This window comes from Ovis canadensis, chromosome 17, assembly GCF_042477335.2.
Source record: "Ovis canadensis isolate MfBH-ARS-UI-01 breed Bighorn chromosome 17, ARS-UI_OviCan_v2, whole genome shotgun sequence".
NCBI classification, from domain to species: domain Eukaryota; kingdom Metazoa; phylum Chordata; class Mammalia; order Artiodactyla; family Bovidae; genus Ovis; species Ovis canadensis.
Window position 1 is genome coordinate 83,004,669 of NC_091261.1, and position 5,282 is coordinate 83,009,950.

A 5,282-nucleotide genomic window follows, 5' to 3' on the forward strand; every position below is an offset into this window, starting at 1 on the left:
GGAGTCTCCACTCAACTGGGGCCAGGTCTGCGTGTGGGAGTCGGCAGAACCAAAGGGGCTCTGATGAGCGCAGCCCACTTTGGGGAGCTTAGGTCTTAGTAGCAGTGATTAAACGATCTTCTTAATTATAAAGGGGAATGTTGACATCCCTTTTCCATCAGCTCTTGATCACAGGGAGCACACGCCCAACCCCTCCTCCCAGCCCCACCACCGTGCCCCGCCCCCGGCCGGGCCCGCGGACAGCCAGGCGCGCCTGTGGCACGGCCCTGGACAGCAGCAGTCCTGAGGTGCCATCGCCAGTGTCTAGGGCCTCAGCCTGCCTCAGCGGCACCACTTGGAGCCTCGTTTTCTCGTGCTTGTGTGTGGTGGGCCGGGCCCCTGCTCTGCGGTGCCCTCTCTCCTGGAAGACACCCCCCCCGCCCCCGCACTGGCCCCTCCAGGACGCTGGCCCTCCCGGCTCCTCCTCATCATCCTGGCCTCAACTCCTGTCCCTTTCGTCCTACCTCTGAACACAGCCTTATCCCGGATGCACTGCACAGCTTCTTCCCCAGGACCTCCGCGAGCTTGTCGCCCAGTGAGGGTGGTGGCGGCAGCCAGGACGATGGGGGCCTCGTGCAGGGCAGGGCCGGCACGCCTCCCTACGGCCTGGGATGCACTCGGGCCTTCCCCGAGCAGGCTGTGTGCCGCGGGCAGGCAGGCGGTCCATGGTGGGGAAGCCTAGTTCACTGGGCCCTCCCACATGCCTCAACCCTGGGATGCCCTGTGCCCACGGGCCACCTGGCCGTCGGGTCCTGGCTGCAGGAGCCCCACAGGCCGTGCGCCCTTGACCAGCCTGGTTCAGGTGACTGGGCACCCAGAGGCCGCCTCCCCGCCCTGAGGCGGCACTCGGGGCTCAGGGTCCCAGCTGAGAGTCTGCAGCATAAATGGGAGCTGCCAGGTGTGTGCAAGCGGCCTCCCTCCTGGTAACAGCGAGTGGGGCTTCTTAACTTGAGAAGGGAATCAGGCGGCTTCCCTGAGAGGCAGCTGGCCAGATCTGGGGGCTCTAGGGCGGCCATTCCCTGGGAGAGCCTGCGGGGCCCTGGGCTGCCAGCTGCACCCCTGCCCAAGAGCCTCTCAGTGAGGGGGGGACATGGCCGCAGGGGCCTCAGGCCTCCAGGCTGCCCTCTGAGGAGGCCGACTCCCACCATCCACACTGGGGCCCCGCCCCCCCCACCCCCACCCCCACCCCCACCTCACTCTCCACGCACCCGTATGGTACCCACTTACCCACCATCCACCCCCGACCCCCCGTAACCCCCCAACCCCTGCCCCTGTGGTCCTCACCCCTCTACCCACCCCCCCGTGGCCCTCTGTGCCCCCCTTGTGCCAGCAAGAAGCCTCCGGCCATTGAAGGTGAAGCCCCATCTCCGTGGGATGGCTGAGTGGGGGCCACGGGCCCCACACAGGCTGCTGTCCCGTGCCGCTGGACCAGAGGCACTCCTGGAGAGCTGACCCCTCCTCGAGCAGGCAGATGGTCCTGGGGCTGGGGGTCCCAGCACGCTTCCTCTCCGTGGCCCGGACAGGCAGGCCCTGTGACTTCGGTGGCCAGCTGGGAGGGTGCCCTCAGCGAGAGGGCCGGGACGCTGTCGGCACCTGCTTGGGGAGAGCTGGGAGCTGTGCCCACCTGTGTTCTCCCAGGCCTGAGGCCGCGGGGGCTGGTCCTCCGCGCTGCAGGTGGGCTGCAGGCGGGGGCCCTGGCATCCTGGCCGCCCAGCGTTGTGGATGCCGGGAAGGGGCCCGGTCTGGGGTGGGCTGGACACCCGTTCCCGCGCCGACAGGGCAGGCTCACCCCGGGAAGCTGGCCCGGGCCTGCTCTCTGCTCCTGGGTCCCTCCAGTGGTCAGCGGCTGCCGTGCAAGTGTGCCACCCCCGGGAGCAAGCTCCCAGAAGACAGAGGTCCTGTCACACGCACACCCGGAAAGTAACTGAGGGTGAGCGGGAGACCGGGTCAGACCACAGCAAGGAGCAGCTCACACCCACGGGCGCGGTCGACGGCAGCAGCCAGCAGAAGACAGCGCTGGCGGGACGCAGAGCCGGGCAGCGGGCACAGCTGGTGGACAGAACCCCACGCCCGGTGTGGGCCCAGGAGGGCTGGGAGCGGGCCCCGAGCCCACACGTGTCCACCCAGGCTCAGGGCAGCCCCGCCCTCGAGCGGCGGGAGCCGCACCCCCACGGACGGCTCATCAGGGGTTGGAACGGCTCAGCCGATGAACGAACAGAAGGCCCGGTCTGTCCACACGGGGATGAAAAGGAAGGACGTCCTGGTGCCACGGGGGCCACGGCACGGATGAGCCCCGAGGGCTGGACGCCTGGTGAAGCGCCAGACGCAGGAGGACAGACCCTGCACGAGGCCCCGGGGTCGTGAGAGTCACAGGGCGAAGTAGAGGGTGGGGACCAGGGCGGGGGACGGGGCAGAGCGTCAGCGCGGGAAGACGGGAAGCTCCGGAGCTGTGCGTGCTGACCGCTACAGGACCCCGCGTGGGTCCCCGATGCTGCCAAGCCATGCGCCGAACACCAGCCAAGATGGCAGTGACTTTTCAGTGTGTCTGTGTATGTTTAACGATTGATAACCCCTGGCTCACCCGCAGTCTATTGAAACCACGTTACTCCCCTCGAATTGGTCCCGTCAGCCCTCACACGCGTGCACGCTGTGGTGCCCGACTCTCCCGCGACCTCATGGTCTGCAGCCCGGCAGGCTCCTCAGTCCGTGGGACTCCAGGCGAGAACACTAGGATGGGTGGCCATGCCCTCCTCCAGGGGATCTTCCCGACCCAGGGATCGAACCTGCGTCTCCTGCATCGGCAGGCGGGTTCTTTACCACTGCGCCACCTGGGAAGCCCCAAGTCAGGCCTCATGTGTCTGCAAACCGGCAGTGTTTCCTAGGGTAGTTTCGTGTTTGGAGACGCCTGGTGGCTGTCACCCTAGGTGGCTGGAGGCCAGCCCGCTGCGGGCACAGGAATCTTGGGGGCACAGGGTCGGGGTCAGCTCACAGTGTGGCCCGACGTCCTGAGCCCCATGGCCTGCCTGGCATGCAGCTGGCACGCAGCTGGATGGGCGCATGTCCCTCCTGTGGGAGCGCCCCTCTTGGCTGTGTGCCCCCAGGCCGGGTCCACCCGGCCCCCCGCCCCAAGCCCTCCAGTGCCCAGGGGCCCAGACTCGCCATGAGGCAGGCCATCCAGTTGTGGGCTCTAGCGGGGTGTGGGCTCAGGACCCCCAGGAGAGGGCCCCTCCGAAAGCCCAAGCCTGGACAGTTCTGCGGGATCTGGAGCAGAAGGCGCCTGTGGGGCAGGCCTGGGGGGACTCTGAGAAAGGCCCCAGAAAGGTCGCTGAAGCATCACAGAGCCTGTGCCGACCCCTGACCCTGACCCTGGGAGCAGGGGGTCCTGCTGACCCCGCCCCCTCCTGGCCCGCCCAGCGTCTTCCCCCGGTGTGGGGCTCCCACCCTGGACCCTCAGGGCCAGGCCGGGGGAGGGGGGGTGGGCAGAGTGGCACCTCCAGCCCCACGGTGTCCTCGGAGAGTTTCTGCGCTCGAGCACAGCACGTGCCCAGAAGACAGCAGCGTCCGCCAGGATGGGGGGTAGCCATGCTCTGGGGAGAGTGGGGCCAGGACAGGCTCGGGAGGGCCAGGCCCAGTGCTCAGGGCTGCACACAGCCAGGCCGGGCGGGAGGGGGCCTCAGGGGGTACATCCCCCACGAGGGATGGACAGGCAGCCAGGGACGCGCCCCGTGGGGGGTCCCTCCTCCATAGGGCCCGGGCCAGATGAGGGCCACAGTGGCATGGATGGCTGGGCACCGTGTCCACACCCAGGCTGGGAGAGGCGGCGCTGGACGCCGGGAGGGACAGGGCAGAGGGGCTGGGGGCTGCGCCGGGCGCCCCGCGGCTTTCCGCCTGCCCCCGCCCTGGGCCGGGCCCGCTCGACCCCACCCCGTGTTCCCCCAGCCCCTCCTCCCATCCCTGAGCTCGGGTGCAGCCTGGGGGCCGTCACTCCCCTAACCACCTCCTGCCGTCCTTCTCCAAGGCACTGAGCTGAGAGGCGTGTCGAGACCCAGGGAAGGCCCGTGGCCTTGGCTTCCCCACGACCCCCGGATGGACTCCAGAGCTGGCCTGACACCTGAAGGCCAAGGCCTCACGCTGAAGCCGGGCGCTGGCTCCGTGCTTTTCCCCTTCACTTTGATCTATGCTTGAAATTTCCAAATGAAAACAATGTCAGCTGTTTATTCTCCAGACTGATCAGCTGGATGTTGTGCAGTGATAACTCCCCGTGCTGTCACACCCCACCTCCGCTCATAAATCAGCTTACGGCCGTGATAGCCCAGAATTCCCCAACACGCCGCTGGCTGCAAGTTCAGTAACGGTGCTCACCAGTATCTAACCACAGAGCTCTCACGGACGCGGGCGCCCCTCAGGGCTGCAAGGAGCTGCGTCCTCTGGGGGTGGGGGCCAGTCTCACGTGAAGCCCCCCAACCCTCTCGGGCCATCCTGCTGACGCCCCACGCGGTGCTGGCGTGTGAACTGCACTCGCGTCCCTGCCTCACCCCACTGGCCGAAGCTTGCCGTCCCCTGGCCCCGTGCTGGACCTGGAGGCCAGACCTTCCTCAGGGCCCTGCCCTCGCAGCCCGCATCCTGCCACCTGGGTGCACGCGGGGGCTCCAGGTGCTGCAGGCCCGGCGGCTCCCCTGGAGCGCAGCCACCGCGGGCCCGCCCTCTCGGAGCCGCCGGGTAAAGTGCAGTGCAGAGCAGGGGTCCTGGGCCCCTCGGGGAGGCCTCCAAGGCCACAGCCAAAGCGAGGACTCCTCCCTGGCCAGGCGCCGGGGGCTCCTTCACGAAAGAGCGCGTGGAACCAAGGGCCTGTGGCCTGGGCTCTGCCGGGGCCCCCACAGCCCCCACCTCAGCGCCAGGGCCTCCTTCCTCCTAGCCCGCAGCCCAGTGAGGAGGGTCAGAAGCTGCCCCGGGTCCCCGTCCGCCCGGCTCAGCCACCGTGCCCCATGCCTGGTGGCCACCTCAGCCTCACTCCTGGGCTGAGCCCTCCTCCTGGGACCCTGCTGCAGGCCTGGCCCCCTCCCCACACCCCCACTGGCCTCCTCTCGCTGGGGCACGCTCTCAGCCCCGGCTGTCTGCGGGGGGTTGGAGCCTGGGACCGCGCCCCCTGCCGTGCTGTGTGACCGGCCACCTGCTGGGGGATGGCCCTGCCTCTGACGCCCCAGGGAAGCAGGGGTTGCCTGGGAGAGCTCACACCTCAAAGC